Source organism: Balaenoptera physalus, assembly GCF_965194825.1.
Source record: "Balaenoptera physalus genome assembly, chromosome: 2".
NCBI classification, from domain to species: Eukaryota; Metazoa; Chordata; class Mammalia; order Artiodactyla; family Balaenopteridae; genus Balaenoptera; species Balaenoptera physalus.
This window is the reverse complement of record NC_138883.1, coordinates 95963793-95989075: the sequence shown is the minus strand read 5'-3', so window position 1 is coordinate 95989075 and position 25283 is coordinate 95963793. Positions and strand designations below refer to the sequence as shown.

The following is a 25283-nucleotide window of genomic DNA, read 5'->3' as shown; positions in this document are numbered from 1 at the left end:
CAAAGCTCAAGTTCTAGAATTTATATACCAGTGCTGTTCTCAATAGACACAAACTGAAAATCAGTCATATTGCAATACACATTGGAATAAATTAATTAATAGTTAAATATTTACATTATGGAATCCTATGCAACAGTGGCAATGCATGATCACAACAGGCAACCATATAGGCATATTCACAAACAACATAAAATAAAAAAGCCCAATCCAAAAGTGATTTTACTGTGCCATAACATTTATATAAAATACAAAATACAGGTAAAGTTATCTTTTTGTTAGATACCAGAACAATATTAAACCTTAAGGGGAGTCACTAGAATGGGACCAGGGGGCCTCTGAGTATCTGGCAATTTTCTGTGTCTTTATCTAGAAGCTATGTTTAGAGTGTATTCAGATGCTGAATTTTCTGAAATTTGTCATTTCCTTAGAAACCATGCATGTTTTTCGTTGTTTTTTATACATAACAAAAACTTAAAAAGATAGACCAGGGAAGGTAATTGTATTAGCACTTTAATATCCAAGCTTTTCAACGTGGAAGTGAAAAGTATTAAATACTTGACATTGTGATTACTTCTTAAAAGTAAGGTGAAAATTTGAGGTTAATAAATAAGACATACTTCTTCATATATAATCCTCAAAGAGGAGGGGTAGAAAGGAGTATTATTTTTTTTTTCTTTAATACAGAATCGTTAAGATACAAAATAATGAAAACAGACTAGGTTTAAAAAAGAGCACACTGGACTTCCCTGGTGGCACAGTGGGTAAGAATTTGCCTGCCAATGCAGGGAACAGGGGTTCCATCCCTGGTCTGGGAAGATCCCACATGCCGCAGAGCAACTAAGCCCGTGTGCCACAAGTACTGAGCCTGTGCTCTAGAGCCTGCAAGCAACAACTATTGAGCCTGCATGACACAACTACTGAAGCCCATGCACCTAGAGCCCATACTCCACAACAAGAGAAACCACCGCAAGGAGAAGCCCGTGCACCACAACGATGAGTGACCCCTGCTTCTCTAGTAACAACTGGAGAAACACTGTGCAGCAACGAAGACCCAACACAACCAAAAATTTAAACAATTAAATCTTTTGACTTCTGAGATGACTCACTCACGTGGCTGTAGGTAAGAGGCCTCAGTTCCTTGCCACATGGATCTCTCATTAGGGCTGCTTGAGTGTCCTCATGCCATGGCAGCTGGCTTACCCCAGGATGCGTGATCTAGCAGAAACCAAAGCAGAAGCTGCAATGTCTTTTATAACTTTGGAAGCTGCACTTTGTCATTTCTGCAAATTCTTATTAGTTAAACAGTCAACCCTTTTCAAGTGCGAGGAGCCACACTGGTACATGGAGACTAGGAGATAATTAGGGGATAATTAGGTCCATCTTGGAGGCTGGCTAAAAAAGTGGCTGACTAGCCAAAGTCTGAATTTTGTTTTCTTCACTTCTGGAGAGAAAATGGTAAGTGAACCTCATTGGTGGTCTTTGAGATGTACCAAAGCTACCTCTTGCTCTCACCCCCAGCTGTGTGGCTGAGAGGGTCTTGGTGCTCCAGCCGGGTGTCAAGCCTGTGCCTCTGAGGTGGGAGAGCCGAGTTCAGGACATTGGTCTACCAGAGACCTCTGGCACCTTGTAATATCAAATGGTGAAAGCTCTTCCAGAGATATCCGTCTCAACGCTAAGAACCAGCTCCACTCAGAGACCAGCAAGATCCAGTGCTGGACATCCCATGCCAAACAACTAGCAAGACAGGAATGCAGGCCCACCCATTAGCAGAGAGGCTGCCGAAAATCACAATAAGGTCACAGACACCCCAAAACACACCACCAGATGTGGATCTGTCCACCAGAAAGACAAGATCCAGAAACACCCACCAGAAAACAGGCACCAGTCCCCTCCATCAGAAAGCCTACACAACCCACTGAAACAACCTTAGCCACTGGGGGCAGACACCAAATACTACGGGAACTACGAATCTGCAGCCTCTGAAAAGGAGACCCCAAACACAGTCCCCAAAGCCAAATGAGAAGACACAGAAACACACAGCAGATGAAGGAGCAAGGTAAAAACCCACCAGACCAAACAAATGTGGAGGAAATAGGCAGTCTACCTGAAAATGAATTCAGAGTAATGATAGTAAAGATGATCCCAAATCTTGGTACTGGAATGGAGAATAGACAAGAAACGTTTAACAAGGACCTAGAAGAACTAAAGAGCAAACAAACAATGATGAACAACACAATAAATGGAATTAAAAATTCTCTAGAAGGAAACAATAGCAGAATAACTGAGGCAGAAGAATGGATAAATGACCTGGAAGATAAAATAGTGGAAATAACAAAAAAAGCAAAATAAAGAAAAAAGAATGAAAAGAATTGAGGACAAACTGAGACATCTCTGGGAAAACATTAAACGCACCAACATTCGAATATAGGGTTCCCAGAAGTAGAAGAGAAAAAGAAAGACACTGAGAAAATATTTAAAGAGATTATAGTTGAAAACTTCCCTAATATGGGAAAGGAAATCATTAATCAAGTCCAGGAAGCGCAGGGAGTCCCATACAAGATAAACCCAAGGAGAAACATGCCAAAACATATATTAATCAAACTATCAAAAATTAAATACAAAGAAAAAATATTAAAAGCAGCAAGGGAAAAACAACAAATAACATACAAGGGAATCCTCGTAAGGTTAACAGCTGAACTTTCAGCAGAAACTCTGCAAGCCAGAAGGGACTGGCAGGACATATTTAAAGTAATGAAAGGGGAAAAGCTACAACCAAGATTACTCGACCCACCAAGGATCTCGTTCATATTCGACAGAGAAATTAAAACCTTTACAGACTAGCAAAAGCTAAGAGAATTCAGCACCAACAAACCCGCTTTACAACAAATGCTAAAGGAACTTCTCTAGGCAGGAAACACAAGAGAAGGAAAAGACCTACAATAAGAAACCCAAAACAATTAAGAAAATGGTAATAAGATCATACATATCAATAATTACCTTAAATGTAAATGGATTAAATGTTCCAACCAAAAGACCAAAATGTTCCAACCAAAAGACATAGACTGGCTGAATGGATCCGAAAACACGACCGGTATGTTTGTGATCTACAAGAGACCCACTTCAGACATAGGGACACATACAGATGGAAAGTGAGGGGATGGAATAAGATATTCCATGCAAATGGAAATCAAAAGAAAGCTAGAGTAGCAATTCTCATATCAGACAAAAAAGACTTTAAAATAAAGACTATTACAGGAGACAAAGAAGGACACTACATAATGATCAAGGGATCAATCCAAGAAGAAGATACAACAATTGTATAATTTTATGCACCCAACATAGGAGCACCTCAAAACATAAGGCAAATGCTAACAGCCATAAAAGGGGAAATCGACAGTAACACAATCATAGTAGGGGACTTTAGCACCCCTCTTTCACCAATGAACAGATCATCCACAATGAAAATAAATAAGGAAACACAAGCTTTAAATGATACATTAAACAAGATGGACTTAATTGATATTTATAGGACATTCCATCCAAAAACAACAGAATACACTTTTTCTCAAGTGCTCCTGGAACATTCTCCAGGATATAGATCATATCTTGGGTCACAAATCAAGCCTTGGTAAATATAAGAACATTGAAATCGTATCAAGTATCTTTTCCGACCACAATGCTATCAGACTAGATATCAATTACAGGAAAAAAATCTGTAAAACATAAAAACACATGGACGCTCAACAATACACTACTTAATAACCAAGACATCACTGAAGAAATCAAAGAGGAAATAAAAAAATACCTAGAAACAAATGACAATGAAAACATGAAGACCCAAAACCTATGGGATGCAGCAAGAGCAGTTCTAAGAGAGAAGTTTATAGCAATACAATCCTACCTCAAGAAACAAGAAATATCTCAAATATACAAGTTAACCTTACACCTAAAGCAATTAGAGAAAGAAAGAAAAAAAAAAACAAAGTCAGCAGAGGAAAGACATCATAAAGATCAGACCAGAAATAAATGAAAAAGAAATGAAGGAAACAACATCAAAGATCAAAAAAACTAAAAGCTGGTTCCTTGAGAGGATAAACAAAATTGATAAACCATTAGCCAGACTCATCAAGAAAAAAAGGGAGACGACTCAAATCAATAGAATTACAAATGAAAAAGGAGAAGTAACAACTGACACTGCAGACATACAAAGGATCATGAGAGATTACTGCAAGCAACTATATGCCAATAAAATGGACAACCTGGAAGAAATGGACAAATTCTTAGAAAAGCACAACCTTCCAAGACTGAACCAGGAAGAAATAGAAACTACAAACAAACCAATCCCAAGCACTGAACTTGAGACTGTGATTAAAAATCTTCCAACAAACAAAAGCCCAGGACCAGATGGCTTCACAGGCAAATTCTATCAAACATTTAGAGAAGAGTTAACACCTATCCTTCTCAAACTCTTCCAAAATATAGCAGAGGGAGGAACTCTCCCAAACTTATTCTATGAGACCACCATCTCCCTGACACCAAAACCAGACAAAGATGTCACAAAGAAAGAAAACTACAGGTCAATATCACTGATGAACATAGCTGCAAAAATCCACTGCACAATACTAGCAAACAGAATACAACAGCACCTTAAAAGGATCATACACCATGATCAAGTGGGGTTTATCCCACGGATGCAAGGATTCTTCAATACATGCAAATCAATGTGATACACCATATTAAAAAACTGAAGGATAAAAACAATATGGTCATCTCAATAGATGCAGAAAATGCTTTCGACAATATTAAACACCCATTTATCATAAAAACCCTCCAGAAAGTAGGCATAGAGGGAACTTCCCTCAACATAATAAAGGCCATATATGACAAACCCACAGCCAGCATCGTTCTCAATGGTGAAAAAGTGAAACCATTTCCACCAATATCAGGAACAAGACAAGGTTGCCCACTCTCACCACTATTATTCCACACACTTTTGGAATTTTTAGCTGCAGCAATCAGAGAAGAAAAAGAAGTAAAAGGAATCCAAATCAGAAAAGAAGAAGTTAAGCTCTCACTGTTTGCAGATGACATGATACTATACACAGAGAATCCTAAAGATGCTACCAGAAACCTACTAGAGTTAATCAATGAACTGGTAAGTTTGTAGGATACAAAATTAATGTACAGATATATCTTTCATTCCTATACACTAAAGATGAAAATTCTGAAAGAGAAATTAGGGAAACAATCCCATTTACCACTGCAACACAAAGAATAAAATACCTAGGAATAAACCTACCTAAGGAGACAAAAGACGTTTACTCAACAAACTATAAGACACTGATGAAAGAAATCAAAGATGACACAAACAGATACAGAGATATACCATGTTCTTGGATTGGAAGAATCAACATTGTGAAAATGACTCTACTACCCAAAGCAATCTACAGATTCAATGCAATCCCTATCAAACTACCAATGGAATTTTTCAGAGAACTAGAACAAAAAAATTTCACAATTTGTATGGAAACACAAAAGACCCCGAACAGCCAAAGCAATCTTGAGAAGAAAAACAGAACTGGAGGAATCAGGCTCCCTGACTTCAGACAATACTACAAAGCTACAGTAGTCAAGACAGTATGGTACTGGCACAAAAACAGAAATATAGAGCAATGGAACAGAAGAGAAAGCCCAGACATAAACCCATACACATATGGTCACCTTAATTTTGATAAAGGAGGCAAGAATATACAATGGAGAAATCACAGCCTCTTCAATAAGTGGTGCTGGGAAAACTGGACAGCTACCAGTAAAAGAATGATATTAGAAGACTCCCTAACACCATACACAAAAATAAACTCAAAATGGATTAAAGACCTAAATGTAAGGCCAGACACTATCAAACTCTTAGAGGAAAACATAGGCAGAACACTCTATGACATCAATCACAGCAAGATCCTTTTTGACCCACCTCCTAGAAAACGGAAATTAAAAAGAAACATAAACAAATGAGACCTAAGGAGACTTAAAAGCTTTTGCACAGCAAAGGAAAACGTAAACAAGATGAAAAGGCCACCCTCAGAATGGGAGAAAATATTTGCCAACGAAGCAACTGACAAAGGATTAATCTCCAAACTTTACAAGCAGCCCATGCAGCTCAATATCAAAAAAAAAAAAAAAATCACAAACAACCCAATCCATAAATGGGCAGAAGACCTAAATAGACATTTCTCCAAAGAAGATATACAGATTGCCAACAAACACATGAAAGAATGCTCAACATCACTGATCATTAGAGAAATGCAAGTCGAAATTACAATGAGGTATTACCACACACAGGTAAGAATGGCCATCATCAAAAAAATCTACAAACAATAAATGCTGCAGAGGTGTGGAAAAAAGGGAACCCTCTTGCACCGTTGGTGGGAGTGTAAATTGATACAGCCACTATCGAGAACGGTATCGAGGTTCCTTAAAAAACTAAAAATAGAACTACCATATGACACAGCAATCCCACTACTGGGCATATACCTGGAGAAAACCATAATTCAAAAAGAGTCATGTTCCACAATGTTCATTGCAGCTCTATTTGCAATAGCCAGGACATGGAAGCAACCTAAGTGTCCATCAACTGATGAATGGGTAAAAAAGATGTTGCACATCTTCAATATAAAATGGAATATTACTCAGCCATAAAAAGAAATGAAATTGAGTTATTTGTAGTGAGATGGATGGACCTAGAGTCTGTCATACAGAGTGAAGTAAGTCAGAAAGAGAAAAACAAATACTGTATGCTAACACATATAGGTGGAATCTAAAAAGAAAAGGAAAAGAAATGGTTGGGAAGAACCTAGGGACAGGACAGGAATAAAGACGCAGACATAGAGAATGGACTTGAGGACATGGGGAGGGGGAAGGGTAAGCTGGGATGAAGTGAGAGAGTGGCATGGACTTATATATACTACCAAATGTAAAATAGCTAGCTAGTAGGAAACAGCTGCATAGAAGAGGGAGATCAGCTCAGTGCTTTATGACCACTTAGAGGGGTGGGATAGGGAGGGCGGGAGGGAGACGCAACAGGGAGGAGATATGGGGATATATGGATATGTATAGCTGATTCACTTTGTTCTAAAGCAGAGCCTAACACACCATTGTAAAGCAATTATAGTCCAATAAAGATGTTAAAATTAAATAAATAAATAAATAAATAATTTATGGCCCCCCCTCCAAATTAAATCTTTTTTAAAAATGAATAAATAAAAAAGAGCACTCCATGACATGGAACGCTAAACCTAAGTATTTTCAGTACTATACTAAATGTAAATGGATTAATATCTCCTATTAAAGTGTAATTTTTTATATTATGTGGAACTAAATTTTTTTCACAATATACAGGTAAAATAAAAGAATTACATTAGAAAGGAGAAAACATTCCATGTATTTAAAAACAATAAAACAATAAGCATATAATATGCATCTTAGATATAAGTAGTCTTTAAGTTCAGAACAATTTGTCATTATTGTAATTAGTATTATTATACCAATTTCTTTAAAACATTTCAATACTTGCTTGTATTTGAAAAAATATTATAATATTTTTTCTTCTCTCTTTTGTGGTCTAATACATGGTAAGTATTTAGCTGCTAACATAACTTAAAAATATATTTTGTTTTTTTACAGCCGAACAAAACTGAATCAAGAAGAAATAGATAACTTGAACATACTGATCACTAAAAGCAAAATAGAGGGCTTCCCTGGTGGCGCGGTGGTTGAGAATCTGCCTGCCAATGCAGGGGACACAGGTTCGAGCCCTGGTCTAGGAAGATCCCACATGCCGTGGAGCAACTGGGCCCGTGAGCCACAACTACTGAGCCTAAGCGTCTGGAGCCCGTGCTCCACAACAAGAGAGGTCACGATAGTGAGAGGCCCACGCACTGTGATGAAGAGTGGCCCCCGCTCGCTGCAACTAGAGAAAGCCCTCGCACAGAAACGAAGACCCAACACAGCCTAAATAAATAAATAAATAAATAGAATTTTAAAAAAAATAGAATCTGTAATTTAAAAAATCTCCCGAGCAACAGAAGTCCAGGATCAGATGGTTTCACAGGCAAATTCTACCAAATATAAAAAGCAGAACTTACACTGATTCTTCTCAAACTCTTCGAAAAGATTGAAGAGTAAGGAATACTTCCAAAGACATTCTATGAAGCCACTATCACGCTGATATCAAAAACAGATGGGGAAGGGGGACTTCCCTGGTGGTACAGTGGTTAAGAATCTGTCTGCCACTGCAGGGGACATAGGTTCGAGACCTGGTCTGGAAAGATCCCACATGCCATGGAGCAACTAAGCCTGTGTGCCACAACTACTGAGCCTGCACTCTACAGCCCACGAGCCAAAACTACTGAGCCTGATAGCCACAACTGCTGAAGCCCACGCACCTAGAGCCCATGATCTGCAACAAAAGAAGCCACCACAATGAACAGCCTGCACATCACAATGAAGAGTAGCCCCCGCTCACCGCAACTAGAGAGAGCCTGAGCACAGCAACGAATGTCCAATGCATCCTAAAATAAATAAAGAAAGAAATTTACTTAAAAAAAACCAAATAAAACAGATGGGGACTTTTCTCATGGTCCAGCAGTTAAGATTTCGCCTTCCAGTGCAGGGGGTGCGGGTTCGATTCCTGGTTTTGGAGCTAAGATCCCACATGCCTCACAAACAAGAAACCAAAACATAAAACAGAAGCAATATTGGAACAAATTCAATAAAGACTTTTAAAAAAAACACAGAGAAAGACACTACCGAAAAAGAAAACTGCAGGCCAATATCGTTGATAAATATAGATGCAAAAATTCTCAACTGAATATTAGAAAACCGAATCCGACAACACATAAGAGGATCATACACCATGACCAAATTTGATTCACCCCAGTTTCACAAAGCTGTTTCAACATATGCAAATCAATCAACATGATACACCCCATCGACAAAGGAAAAACAAGAAACAAACGATCATCTCAATAGATGGTGAAAAAGCATTTGAAAAGCTTCAACATCCATTCATGGTAAAAACACTTACCAACGTGGGTACAGAGGAAACATATCTCAACATAATAAAAGCTATTTATGACAAACCCACAGCCAATATAATACTCAACGTTCATAAGCTGAAAGCCTTCCCGCTAAAATCTGGAACAAGACAAGGATGCCCACTCTCACGTCTTCTCTTCAACATAGTATTGGAAGTCCTAGCCACAACAATCAGACAAGAAAAAGAAATAAAATCTAACCAAATTGGAAGGGAAGAGGTAAAGTTGCCATTATATGCAGATGACATGATAATATATATAAAGGAAACCCTAAAAATTCCACACAAACACTACTAGAACTGATAAACAAATTCAGCAAAGTAGCAGGATACAAGATTAACATATATAAATTGGTTGCATTTCCTGGTTTTTCTTTCTTTTTTTTTAAATTTATTTTGGTTGCATTGGGTCTTCATTGCTGTGCATGGGCTTTCTCTAGTTGTGGCCAGTGGGGACTAGACTTTCTTGTGGTGTGCAGGCTTCTCATTGCAGTGGCTTCTCTTGTTGTGGAGCACGGGCTCTAGGCATGCAGGCTTAAGTAGTTGTGGCACATGGGCTCAGTATTTGTGGCTCACTGGCTCTAGAGTGCAGGCTAAGTAGTTGTGGCACACAGGTTTAGTTGCTCCACGGCATGTGAGATCTTCCTGCATTAGGGCTCAAACCCGTGTCCCCTGTATTGGCAGGCGGATTCTCAACCACGGAGCCACCAGGGAAGTCCCTGGTTGCATTTCTTTACACTAACAATGAAATATCAGAAAGGAAATGTAAACAAGCAATCCTTTTTTTAATGGCATCAAAAAAATAAAATGCTTAGGATTAAACCTCACCAAGGAGGTGAAAGACTTATATACTGAAAACTACAAAACATTAGTAAAGGAAGCTGAAGATGATTCAAAGAAATGGAAAGACATCCCACGCTCTTGGATTGGAGGAATTAATACTGTTAAAATGGCTATACTACCCAAAGCAATCTACAGATTTAATGGGATCCCTATCAAATTACCCATGACATTTTCCCCAGAACTAGAACAAATAATCCTAAAATGTATCTGGAACCATAAAAAAGTCAGAAATGTGAACACAATCCTCAGGAAAAAGAACAAAGCAGGAGGCATAACCCTCCTAAACTTCAGAAAATACTACAAAGTTACAGTAATCAAAGCCGCATTGTATTGGCACAGAAAGAGATACATGGATCAATGGAATAGAATAGAGAGCTAAGAAATAAACCCACACACCTATGGTCAATTAACCTTTGACAAAGGAGGCAAGAATATACAATGGGGAAAAGACAGTCTCTTCAGCAAGTGGTGTTTTGAAAGTTGGAGAGCCGTATGCAAATCAGTGAAGTCAGAACATACCCTCACAGCATTCACAAAAATAAACTCAAAACGGCTTATATGCTTAAATATAAGATAGGACACCTTATAACTCCTAGAAGAGAACATAAGCAAAACATTCTCTGACATAAGTCATACCAAAATTTTCCTAGGTAGCTCTCCCTAGGCAGTACAAATACAGTAAGTCACCTACATACGAACCTTCAAGTTGCAAACTTTCAAAGATGCAAACGTCCATTCGCGTGTCCAATCATGTAAGTTAGTTCACGTGTCTGACATACATTGTCACGTGCGTGCTTCCTCTATATGTGGTTGTGCTTTTGTGTACTTTACAGTACTGTATAGAGTACAGTAGTACAGTACCTTTATTTCAAGCCCAAGATGTCTGGAAGCAAGCGTAAAAGCACACGTGATGTAGCTGGTACTGTTAAGAAGCGCCAAGCGATAATGACGGAAACAAAAGTGAAAGTAATTGAGAGAGTGGAGCGAGGCAAAAAGATGTTAGACATCGCTCATTCTTATAATATGAATCATTCAATCATTGGCACGAATCTAAAGAACAAGGGCAAGATCATGGAACATGTGAAGTCTGCTGTGCCGACGATGTTGACACAATATCCAAGAAGCATGGAAAAGTGATGGAGGAGATGGAGAAACTTCTCAGTGTGCGGATGCAGGATCAACATCAGCGCTGAGTCCTGCTCAACTTAACGCTGATTCAAGAGAAAGCTAAAAGCCTTTATGAAGACTTGAAGAAGAAACACGGCAAAGAATCAGAGGGCACATCTTTTAATGCCAGCCATGGCTGCTTTCATCGGTTCAAGGCTAGAGCCAGCCTTCACAATGTAAAAGTAAGTGGAGAGACAGCAAGTGCAGATAGGGTAGCTGTCCAGGAACTTCCAGAAACACTTTGAGAAATTATTGTTGATGGTGTGTATTTACCCAACCAGGTTTTTAATGTGGATGAGACACAACTGTACTGGAAGAGGATGCCAGACCGAAGTTACGTCAGTAAGGAGGAAAAGTTGATGCCGGGCTGTAAAGCAGCAAAGGATAGGCTAACTGTTGTTTGGTGGCAATGCTTCCGGTGAATTGAAGCTGAAACCTCTCTTAGTTTATCATTCACACAACCCAAGAACCCTTAAAAACATAGCCAAGGGCTCTCTTCCTGTTGTGTGGAAGCGTAACCCCAAATCCCGGATTACACAGGCCACGTTCCAGGACTGGTTTTGCCACCACTTTATCCCAGATGTAGAGAAATATTGCTTGGAGAAGGACGTTCCAGCAAAACATTCTTTTGCTGCTCGACTATGCTCTGGGCCACCCCCCATTCATGGATGACTTTCATCCCAACGTCAAAGTACTGCATCTGTCACCAAATACTACGTTGCTCATCCAACCTATGGACCAGGGCGTTATAGCGACTTTCAAGAAATATTATTTATGTCACACTTTTTGTCAGGCAGTAAAGGTAAGTGACAAATCAGGAACAACCTAGGGACAACTTTGGGAGGACTATAACATCTACAAGACCATAAAAAACATTGACTTTGCATGGTGTGAGGGTATGGCGGTCACGATGAATGGGGTTTGGAAGAACCTTTGCCCACAGTTTGTTCATGATTTTTGTGGATTTGAGAAGGTAGATCAGAAGTCCGAAGAGGTCTTCAGCAACGTAGTGACCCTCAGCGAGAAGCTGGAGCTAGATCTGCAAGAGGACGATTTCGCTGACCTCCTTGCTGTGCAACATGAGGAGCTTACTGATGGAATTGGAGGCCCAGAGAAAGGATGAAGAGGGACAGGAGGAAGAAAAAGTAACTGAAGAACTGAAGAGATTCACGACACAGAAAATGGCCAGGGAATCTTCGTTATTTGAGGAAGCACTGTTAGTTTTTGAGGGACAGGACCCGAACCTAGAATGGGACCCAAAGGTGGCAGCAGCCATTCAGATTGCAGTCCAGTGTTACCTTGTCATCTATGATGAGAAAAAAAGAGCTACTACCCAGACATCAATGGATCATTCTTTCAAGAGGGTAGATAGAATTAAATCCAGCAAGGAACCAGAACCTTTGCCATCAACGTCAGGTATGAGTGAAATTGCAGCTTGCCCTCTGTCTCCTACTGCTGATAATCCTTCACCCCTACCATCTCCCACCTCCCCTCCCTCCTCCAATCAGTAACTCTGCTCTCCTGTTCCCTCGATGCCAGCCCGAGTATCCCAGCTGTTGTACTGTATTACTGTACTTTTCAAGTTACTGTACTGTAAGATTAAAAATGCTCTCTTTGTTTTTGTGCTTGTGTTTTATGTATTGTTTGCGTGAAAAGTATTATAAACCTATTACGGTACAATAGCATATAGCCGACTGTGTAAGTTGGGTACCTAGGCGAACTTTGTTGGACTTACAAACAAATTGAACTTACAAACGCACTCTTGGAACAGAACTTGTTCATATGTAGGGGACTTACTGTAAAAGCAAAAAAGAAACAGGAACTAATCAAACTTATAAGATTTGCACAGCAAAGGAAACCATAATCAAAATGAAAATACAACCTATGGACTGGGAGAAAATATTAGCAAATGATGAGACTGACAAGGGCTTAATTTCCAAACTATACAAACAGCTCATACAACTCAATAACAAAATAACAAATAACTCAATGGAAAAATGGGTAGAAGACCTAAATAAACATTTCTCCAAAGAAGACATACAGAGAGCCAATAGGCACATGAAAATATGCTCATCATCACTAATTATTAGATAAATGCAAATCCAAATTACAATGAGGTATCACTTCACACTGATCAGAATGGCCATCATTAAAAAAAAATCTACAATTAACAAATGCTGGAGGGGGTATGGAGAAAAGGGAACCCTTCTACATTGTCGGTGGCCATGTAAGTTGGTGCAGCCACTATGGAAAACAGTATGGAGGTTCCTCAAAAAAACTATAGGGTTGCCATATGATCTAGCAATCCCACTTGTGGACATATATCTAGACAAAACTATAATTCAAAAAGATACATGAAACCCTATGTTCACAGCAGCACTATTTATAACAGCCAAGACATGGAAACAACCTAAATGTTCATTGAAAAATTAGTGTATAAAGAAGGTGTGGTATACGTATACAAAAGATATTACTCAGACATAAAAAATAATGAAATAATGCCATTTGCAGCAACATGGATGGACCTAGAGATAATGATACTAAGTGAAGTAAGTCAGAGAGAAAGACAAATACCATATAATATCACTTATATGTGGAATCGAAAACAGGACACAAACGAGCATGTCAGCAAAACAGAAACAAACACACAGATATAGAAAAGAGAGTTGTGGTTGCCAAGGAGAGAGTGAAGGAAAGATTGGGAGTTTTGGAATAGCAGAAGCAAACTTTTCTACATAGGATAGACAACCCACCAAGACCTACTGTATAGCACAGGAAACTATATTCAATATCCTGTGATAAACCATAATGGAAAAGAATATATATAGGTATATAGATATAGATATATAGATATAGATAGATATATAGATAGATATATATAAAACTGAATCACTGTGCTGAACAGCAGAAATTAATACAACAATGTATAAAGGCTGCAGAGGGTGTGGAGAAAAGGGAACCCTCCTGAACTGTTGGTGGGAATGTAAACTGATACAGCCACTATGGAGAACAGTATGGAGATCCCTTAAAAGCTAAAAAATAGAACTACCATATGACCCAGCAATCCCACTACTGGGCATAAACCCGGAGAAAACCATAATTCAAAAAGATACATGTACCCCAATGTTCACTGTAGCACTATTTACAATAGCCAGGACATAGAAGCAACCTAAATGTCCATCAACAGATGAATATATAAAGAAGATGTGGCACATCTATACAATGGAGTATTACTCAGCCATAAAAAGGAACAAAATTGAGTTATTTGCAGTGAGGTGGTTGGACCTAGAGTCTGTCATACAGAGTGAAGTAAGTCAGAAAGAGAAAAACAAATACCGTACGCTAACACATATATATGGAATCTAGAAAAATGGTACTGACGAACCTAGTGACAGGGCAGGAATAAAGACACAGATGTAGAGAACGGACTTAAGGACACAGGGGGCAAGGGGAGACAGGGACATAGTGAGAGAGTAGCACTGACATATATACACTACCAAATGTAAAATAGCTAGTGGTAAGCTGCCGCATAGCACAGGGAGATCAGCTCGGTGCTTTATGTCCCCCAGAGGGGTGGGATAGGGAGTGTGGGAGGGAGGCTCAAGGGGGGGGGATATGGGGAATATATGTATACATATAGCTGATTCACTTTGTTGTAAAGCAGAAACTAATACAGTGTTATAAAGTAAGTATACTCCAATAAACATGTATTTAAAAAACCCACAACACTGTAAATCAACTACACTTGAAAATATTTCTTAAGTGCAAACAATTTTCTGAATGTAAGTTTTACTGTGTGTGTGTGTACCACAGGTTCAATATATATGAATTATGTCAAATTGATTACATTGCTTTTCAAAATAAAGAATTTTTGATATTTTACATCAGCCTCATGTTATAAATGCAGAAAAACTATATTATTTCTTTCTAAAGTTCAGAAATAGCCATTTTGCTCATTTGGTATGCTATAAACCATTAACTCTTAAAAAGAGATTCGTGACCTCTTCCTTCCAAAGAAATATTTCTCCACTCACACAATTTTAATAGAATGTTCCACCATGAACTGACTTCCCACCTTAGAGACACGAGATTTGCATCCTGAAATCTCTTTCTTGCAAAAATGTCCAATTATCATCCTAGCATTACAGAAAAGAAATGCTTTTTTCCAGATCTCAAATTCCATACAACTTTAGTCAAGACATCATGTATGTTTTTTTTCACACACACACACAGACTGTATTTTATTTTTACAAGAGATAAATCAACTGACACCAAGCACTGTCAATGGATGACCCCAACAAAAGCAACAATGATTGCAATTACCAAACACGAAACACACTCATACTATGTCATAATATTGACATTCAGTGCAGTAATCCTCCACTGTAACGGCTCCTTTACTTTGCAGTGAAAGACATCATGCATTTTTAAATAATCAGCACTCACCTGAGGTCTTTAAAAATCAACATAAACATAATTTTGTGTTCTCTTTCATTTACTCTGGTTCTAAGTGGTCATTTCTAAACGAAAGTATTTAAGTATGTTAACGTCATCTTATTTTTTTTTTTTATTAACGTCATCTTATAACATCATATTGCAAATGACTACCGTGTCTCCAAAGATGAAATATGAGGAACTCACAATTAGGCTCTCCAAAGTTTTCATCTCTGAATGTGTATGACCCTTCTTCTGAACTCCACACTGTTCATTATTCTCTGAGAATATTCTTTTTCTTGTATGGTCATTTCACATGCTCTTTCATTTCATGAAGTTTTTTCCTACAATGTTATGCCTAGTTTATTTCTGAGAATATGCATTATTTCAGAATGATATTTATAGACACAAAGACTTCTCTATAATTCCCTGAGAGTTTCAAGAACTTCTTCTTTTTTTTTTTAATACCTAGATTCTGAAGCTCTCCACAAAGCATTACTAAACTTGCATTTACATAAGTATCTACATATTAATCACACATTAATGCATTCACAATTGTATTATGATTTATTGCTAATTTTGGAGCTGTTTTATTTACCACCCTCTTGGAAATCACTTTAATATTTGCACTTAGGACTTGAAAGAGAATGGATAAATAAAAACCGGAAGAATATGCTAATACAATTTATATATTTCTCATAAAATTAGGTGATGATCTAACCTTTATCCAGAAGAAAAGAAGAGCCCAGATACTCTGCAGGCATGATCATCGAGAATGTGTGGTCTTCCAGCAGGAAAACATGCAGTAATCCATGTGGCAGAGTTGACCTGTGACCAGCTGGGGTTAGTGACCTATGCATTCCTTACATGCAACATATCAGGAGTGGAAAAAGGGAATTTGTCCGTTGTGGCAATAAGTATAATGAAGATTTGTAGCAGGTCATGCTCATATGTTCAACACAGGTACAATCAAAAGTTTGCTCAATTCTGGTTGATCTAAGCCTGTATCTGTTACCTTGTCTTTAACGAGGAAATGTCAGAACTGACTTACCAAAAAAAAAGTGTTTTGTTTGTTTGTTTGTTTTAATTAGAGTCACGGTGAGTAAGGCAGAGTTCAGAACAGCTAATGTGACTTAGTGATTCTCTCATCAGGAAATACAGTTTCTACTTCCCTGTTTATTCTCCACATCCTGTAGTAAGTAAAGTTTCCATGAAAGATAAATCTACAGTGTGAAAAGAAAAGAAAACTTACATGTGTTGATAAGGTCATTTTGACAGGTTTTACCACGTATGTCAGTGTTTCTGGGGATGGACACAAGCCAGAGCTCCCTACTCTGACATTTTCACTGATGTCATTCCCCTTGATCCTCAATTTGAAAGTGGATACAAATGTTTTCTATGCTTTCTTCTTTAAGAAATTAAATAAAGAATGCTTTCTAGACATGATCCTCTAATGATTTGCAGTCAGTGGTCATCAACAGAGGAAAAGCACAGAATCTCATCCCCACAGAAGGGTGACATTCAGTCAGGTAAGAAAATTCTCCCCAAAATCAGAGCTTCATCTTTAACATGCAATCAAAGGCTTTCACAGGTTCTTCATCACTCTGCACTCAGCCCTACCATATGGGATTGGCTCTGAGAATCTCACATCAGATGACTGACAAACATGTCATAGTACACTGATCTGGTACCAGATCCTGCCTCTCTTAATGATCTCCCACAGGGACATTGGAATATTCTAGGATATTTCCTGGAGCCCTCTATTCTACACAGGTACACTTCCAAGTAGAAGCAGAAGCTTGGATTCTCACTGGGACCCCTGCTCTGTCCAACCAACCTCTCTAGAAATATGATGTTCTAATCTCTCCTGATTAGAACATTTCAAGGTCTCTCCCTGTGCTAATTTAGTAAAGGTAAAAGAGAAACAAGAAAGAGCAAACTATGCAGGGAGCAATATATAAGATTCCTTTACTTAACGTATTTATCTGATATACCCAAATACTGAGAAATATAGATTCATTTCATAATGTTCAAGAAAAGAGGAGGAGGAACCTCCATGCCAACAGTATATATAAAATGGAATCAATATTGCATAAGCTCCAGCTTAAGCTTAGCTACGAGGTACTAACCCTTCTCATAAAGAAGCAATAGTTCTCCATCATTTGAAGCACACTGAGGACTCAGACAGCTGGACACTGAAGGTGTAGCCTCCTCACTCGAATTCTGTGCCTGCATCACAGAGCAGTGAAATATTCCCAAAGAATTATTAAGGATGAGGGGGGGAGGCGAAATAAAAAAGATGAATCCATAGTCTGTCCTACCGTCTGTTCTGTTGGATACTACCACCATCTTGGCCCAATATGGCCTTCCCACTTTTCTCTGGGTCTCCCTACTTTCCACCTCCATCCTCTCATTATGTCTTACCTACACTTGGGAACAACTCTAGTTTTTCCACTTATCTTTATCAACAAGTAATCCAAATAGCAACTGTGTATATAACTCCTTAGAAACCTCAGGTCTGACTCAGTAATAATACATGACCTTCAAAGTCCAAAGTTTTCCTAATTCCCTTTATTATTTTTTTTTTTCTAATTTCCATGTACTTACACTCTTAAGACCTCCACTGTTCTCAGGTTCGTCTTCCCTGCAAAATCTGTCAACCTAGACATAGACTTAAGTACCACCCTCTAATTATCTCCTAGGGAATCCAATTTTTAAAAAAGCCTCAGCAAGCCTTATGGACTTTATTAAAGACTCTTTAAGATAACCCATGGGAGATAGCAGCACACCCACAGATATCTATCTATTACACCCTCAGAGTAATTTTTTTTTTCTCTTTTATAAAGTCTCTTCTGGCCAATGAAGACTCTCAGCTCTTCTTCTTCAACATATGCAGTGTCTCACCCTTCTGATTGCTCTCTGCTCTATCCCAGGTCCACTCCCTTTCCTGATATTACATTCTTTCCCAATTTTGTATGTTGGTAAAATCAAATAACATAAACTACAACATGTAAGTTATTATAAAGTGCACCGTTCAGTGATATTAAATGCATTCATATTATTGGGCGATCAACATCACCATTTATCTTTCTAATTCTTTTCTACGTTTTAAAACTGTAACTCTATATCCTTTAAATATAACTTTCCTTTTTGTTCCATAACCACCTGAAAAGCATCATTACCCTCCCAATTTCTATGGTTTTGACTACACTAAGTACCCCCATAAAATTGAAATAAGTAGTTGTATTGTTATGACTCACTAAAAGTCACAAAAATGGCATTTTTGGTAGCTAAATTTCCTCAAGATTCATCCATGTTGTAGCATATTCCTAGATCTTTTCCTCCTTAACACTGAATAATATTGTATTATATGGGTATACCACACTTTGCTTATCCAGGAACTAGTGGATGAACACTTAGGTTGCTTTCATATTTTAGCTACTGTGATTATTACTGCTCTAAACACTGGAGTACAAATATTTCTTTAAGACCCTGATTTCAATACCTTTGGGTATACCTCATAGTAAAATTCCTGGATCATGTAGTAATTCTATTTTTCAATATCTGAAAAATTACCATACTCTTTTGCAAAGCAGCTGTATCATTCTGCATTCCCTCTGACATAGCACAATGGTTCCAACTCCCTCACATCCTCACCAATAGTTGTTTTCTGCTTGTGTATGTGTGTGTGTGCTTGTGTGTGTATGCATGCACACAAATATATAAACATGCATTTAGTGATATGGAGCATCTATTCAAGTGCTTAGTCATTTGTACATCTTTTGGAAGAACCATCTATTGAAGTCTTTTATCCATTTTTGAATCAGGATGTTTGCTTTTTGTTCAGTTGTAGGAGTTCTCTGTATATTCTGAATAGAAATCTCTTGTCAGATAGATGGCTCTGAAATATTTTCTCCCATCTTGTGGGTTGCCATTTTATTCTGTTTACATTTCTTTGATACACATTTTTTTTAACTTATGTACTGCAAATTGTTTTTTTTTTTGTTAGCTGTACCTTTGTTGTTCCTTCGTTTCATATGGCGGAAAACACTGCCAAATCCAATATCATGAAGCTCTTGTCCTGTATCTTCTTCTAAGACTTTTTATATTATTAGGTCTTATATTTAGTTTCTTGATACGTTTTCATTAATTTTTGCATATGATGTTAGATAAGGGTCCATCTTCCTTCTTTTGCATGTTGACCACAAGACTTCTCAGCACCATGTGTTGAAAATACTATCCTTTCTACTTTGAAAAGTCTTGGCAACTTGTCAAAAATCATTTGGCCATATATCAGGGTTTATTTCTGGGTGTTGTATTCTATTCTATTCTAGTGGTCTTGAATAAGGGAGAAAATAGCATAACCTATCCAGGTTGATGAAGAACATAAAGAAAGACCAGGACTGAGAATTAGGAGGGCAATATAAAACAGCAGGGAGTAAAAGACAGTGTGAGAGAAGATCTTGTATTTGCGAGTTCATGGAAATAGGATCATGCTAAAACCACTAAATGCCTGACTTTGCACAATACGGTAAATGTGCCAGCAAGAAACATAACACTTACTCATCTCTGGGAAATATAGTATGGGCATAAAGATAAACTACACACAAATATATTAAAAAGGGAAGGGTTTTCATGGTGTGAGAATATTGTGGCATTTGAAATACAATTTACTTCTATTCTACCATTGTCTCTAAAATTTATCAAAGTGTATATACAAGCAATTCCAATCCTGGTAATGTGCTTGACAGGTTTATATATGAACTTCAGTAGAGCAGTAAATGTACATTCATAGTAGGACTGTTCCCTAAACCAAAAAACAAAACACAAAAACTGCAAAGACTAGAGCTCACTTTGTCAACACACATACAGATGCAATGATGGTTAACGGTCCGAAAACAGAAAGTGAGCATGGGTGCAACAGGTTAATCCCCAGGCTGGGGTGGGGTGCAGAGTTTGAGGGTAACACAAGTAGAAAAGGCTTTTGTCCTATCCTTGATTTTTGAGGTATGGAAATTCACAGGTCACTACCTTCATTTCAAACTGAATGAATGCACTATTCAATTTTTTTAAACAGGCGAAGTAAACACGAGTGATAATAAATTTCAAACTGTCGCTAATCAAATAAGATACTAAGAAAACTTAAATAATATGATTTAAGAATGAAGTAGAGAGATTGTCCAACATGGTAGCATTCAAAGACCCAGAGCTTGATGCCTCTCATGGGCACACCAAAGTCACAACTGTTTACAGAACAGCAATTGATGAAAAAGGCCGGGACCTACCATAAAAGATGTTTTACAGCTAAAGATATAAGGAAGGCAACTCGACAAGACAGAAAGGAAGGGCAAAATCTCAATAGAGTCAAGACCCCTAACACCAAGTGGGTGGCCCACAAATGGGAGAATAATTACAATTTCAGAGGTGCTCCCAGGTAGCAAGGGGTATGAAGCCAACATCAGGCTCCCAAGCCCAGGGATCCTGTTGTGGAAAGAAGAGTTCCTAGAAAGTTGGGCTTTGAAGACCAGTAGTGCTTATTTTCCAGAGAGCCAGAGGGTTGTGGGAAATAGAGATTCCACTCTTAAAAGATGCTCACAAAATCCCACATGATCTGAGAATCAGAACAGAAGCAGTCATTTGAAAGGATCCCGGGTCACACCTACCTCCTGATCTTGGAGAGTCTCCCAGAGAGGCAAGAGGCAACTACAGCACAGCCTCAGGGACAGAGACACTGGCAGCAGCCATTCGGGGGAGCTCCTTCTACCTCGTGGATGCTAGTACCAGCAAGCATAATTTCAGAATCCTCCCTGTAGCTTATCAGCCTCGGGACCGAGCCCCACCCATTTCCACCAGACTACAGACACAAGTACTAGGATGCTGCAGGCCAAGCAACTAACTGAGCAGGGGCATAGCCCCATCCACCAGCAAACAGGCTGCCTTCAGATCCTCTCAGTGCACAGCTGCCCCTGGACATGGGTCCAGCCACCAAAAGCCCCAGGACCAGCCTCCACACCTCAGTGGACAGGCACCAGCCCCAGAGTCCCTGGCCCCTCTGACAAGTGAGCCTGCTCTGGCCTCGGAGTCAGCCTCACCATCGGCAGGTGGTAACTGCACAGGGACTGGATGGAGCTTGGACCTACCCAACAGCAAACCTGCTTTAGCAGTGGGATCAGCCTCATACACCGACAGGCACACACCAGCTCCAGGGATACCACAGCCCAGCAGCCTGTGTAACCAGGCCACTTAATTGCAGGCCAGAAGCAGCCATGGACTCAGCTGGGTCCTGACCCTGCCCATCAGAATGCCAACACAAAATTAGGGATACCCCCGGCCCTGCAGAGAGCTGTGTCAGGAACAGTGATCCAACATCAACTCTGTGGCTCCTGGGCCCTGCAGTCAGAACGCAGAACCTGTCTCTTCCTCCCAGTAGCCAGCATAGCCCCAGAACCAGTGACTGGGCACTAGCCCTGATATCACCTGGACTGCAATTCTACCCATAAGTGAACCAGCACCAGATTTGGTGTCCCCCAGGGTTGTGCAGCCAGCTGCCTTATGATTTAGTCTCACCAAGCAGCACAGACAGCCTCCATACAAGGCAGAGCCTGGCAAACAAGCAGTCTGGGGGCAGCCAAGCCTACCAGACTACACACAGTAGTCAGCCCACCACAGCAGAAGAGCCCAAACAGCCCACATAGGGGGTACATACACCTAGAATATATAGCTCTAGTGACCAGGGGAGAGGAGGCTGCTGGGACCCATAGGACAGCTCCTACAAAAGGCCACTTCCCCAAGGTCAGGAAATGTAATGAACCTACTACACACATAGCAATAAAAACAGGAAGTTAAGAAAAATGAGGTGACACGGAAACACGATCCAAATGAAGGACCAAGATAAGAATTCAGAAGAAGATCTAAGTGAAGTGGAGATAGCCAATCTCCTCAACAAAGGGTTCAAGGTAATGACTGTAAAGATGATCAAAGAACTCAGGAGAAGAATGGACGACCAGAGCAAGAAGTTAGATTTTTTTTAAAAAGAGTTAGACATTAAAGAACAACAAAACAGAGATGAGGAATACAATAACTGAAATGAAAAATACATTAAAGGAAACTACTGTAGACTAATTGATACAGAGAAATGAATCAGAAAACTGAAGGACAGAGTACTGGCAATCACTGAAGATGAACGGTAAAATAATAGATTAAATTGAAATGAGAAAAGTTGAACAGACTTGTGAAACAACATCAAGTGTACTAATATTTGCATTATACTGGTCCCAGAAGCAAAAAGGAAAGACAAAGCAGTGTAGAACATACCTGAAGACATAAGAGTTGAAAACTTCCCTAACCTGGGAAAGAAAACAGACATCCAAGTCCAGTAAACACAGTAAGGCCAAAACAGTATCAAACCAAAGAGGACCACACCAAGACTCATTGTAATTAAAATGGAAAAAAAAAATAAAGATAAAAAGACACTATTAAAAGGAGCAAAGGAAAAGCAACAAGTTACAAACATGGGAAATTGCATAAAGTTATCTGCTGACTTTTCAGGATAACCTCTGCATGCCAGAAGGGAGTGGCATGGTATATTTAAAGTCATGAAAGGGAAAAGCCTATAAGCAAAAATACTCTACCCAGCAAGGCTCTCCCTCAGCTTTGATGGTGAGATCTAAAGTTTTACAGAGAAGCAAAACTAAAAGAGCTCAGCATCGTCAAACCAGCTTTATGAGAAATCTTAAAGGGGCTTTTCTAAGTGAAAAAGAAAAGGTCACGATTGAAACATAAAAATTAGGAAAGGAAACTTACTAAAGGAAAAACCTCATTGGTTAAGGCAAATATTCAACAAAGGTAGTAAATCAACCCTGGACACAGCTAATAGGAAGGATGAAAAAAAAACAGTAATAAAATCATCTATATTCACAATAAGAAGTTAAGGGACACACAAAACAAGTAGATGTAAAATATAAGGTCAAATTCAGTAACTGTGGGGGAGCAGAGTAACAATGCAGGGTTGTTAGTGTCCATGTGAAATTAAGAGCTCAGCAACTTAAATAATCACACACACACACACACACACACACACACACACATAAACAAAAGTGAAAGAAATCCAAACATAATATTAAAGATAGTCCTCCCATCACAGATGAAGGGAATAAAAGGGGAAGAAAGGAACACTGAAGAAATTAAAGAGGGATTCTAAAAATACCCAAGACAAATTAAAATGAACACACAATGATCCAATGTCTATGGGACACAGCGAACGCAGTTCACAGGGGAAAGTTATAGTGATACAAGCTTATTCTTAGGAATCAAGAAAAATATCAAATAAACAACCTAACATTACACCTGAAGGAATTAGAAAAAGAAGAAAAAACAAAACTCAAAGCTGTCAGAAAGAAAAATTAAGAAAACTATACCACATGCAATGACATCAAAAAGAATAAGACACCTAGGAATAAACACACCTAAGCAGGTAAAAGACATGTGCTCAGAAATCTATCAGCCATTGGTGAAAGAAGTTGAAGACAACACTAAAAGATGGAAAAATATAGCATGTGCATCGACTGGAAGAATTAATACTGTTAAAATAACCATACTACCAAAGACAATCTACAGATTTAATGCAATCCCTATCAGAATACCAAAGCATTTTCACAGAACTTGAAAAAGTAATTTTAAAATTTGTATAGAAACACAAAGACCCCAAATAGCCAAACAATCTTGAGAAAGAACACAGCTGGAGGCATCACGCACCTTGACTTCAGACTATACTGCAAAGCGACAGTAATCAAAGAAAAAGGTACCAGAGCAAAAAGAGACACAAAGATCACTGGAATAGAATAGAGATCCCAGAAATAAGCCCACACACTTATATTTAATTGATTTATGACAAAGCAGGCAATATGGAGAAAAAACTGTCTCTTCAATAAGTGGTACTGGGAAAACTGGTCAGCTACATGGAAAAGAATAAAATTAGATTATTTTAGCACACCATATATAAAATAAATGCAAAACTGAATAAAGACCTAAATGTAGGACCAGAAACCATAAAACCCCTAGAGGAAAATATAGAACATTCTTCAGCATAAATGATAGCAACAGTTTTAGGTTCAGTCTACTAAGGCAAATGAAACAAAAGCAAAAATAAACAAATGGGACTTCACTAAACTTAAAAGATTTTGCACAGCAAAGGAAACCAAAGACAAAATGGAAAGACAACCTGCTGAGGGAGAGACCATATTTGCACATGATAAGAGGTTAACATCAAAAAAGATGACCAAGCAAGGGTTCATACCTAAACTACAGAAACAGCACATACAACTCAATATCAAAAAAAACACCCAAAATCTTTTTAAAAAAAATGAGAAGACCTAAATAGACATTTTTTTCCAAGGAAAAACTACATATAGACAGCCAGAACTCACAAAGATGCTAAACATAGCTAATCGGCAGTAAAATGCAAATCAAAACTATGAGATATATCACCTCAGTCTTGTCAGAATGGCTGTCATCCAAAAGATCACAAATAACAAAGGTTGGTGAGGATGTGGAGAAAGGGATACTCTTGTACAGTCTTGATGTGAATGTGAAGCAGTGCAGCTACTGTGGAAAGCAGAATGGAGGTTCCACAAAAAACGAAAAATAGAACTACCATAATATCCAGCAATTTCACTGTTGGGTATATCAGAAGAAAACAAAAACACTATTTCAAAAAAAAAATAACTGCACACCAATGTTCATAACAATG

General features: G+C 38.6%; 1 long non-coding RNA gene across 1 annotated transcript; it reads right to left on the bottom strand.

Moving 5' to 3' along the window:
• Positions 1-660: 660 nt before the first annotated feature.
• Positions 661-1031, bottom strand: LOC309655489. The gene is made up of 2 exons (XR_014260860.1): positions 987-1031; positions 661-932 (listed from the first exon to the last, which is right to left on the bottom strand). It is a non-coding gene; the product is annotated as an uncharacterized lncRNA (long non-coding RNA).
• Positions 1032-25283: the final 24252 nt, after the last annotated feature.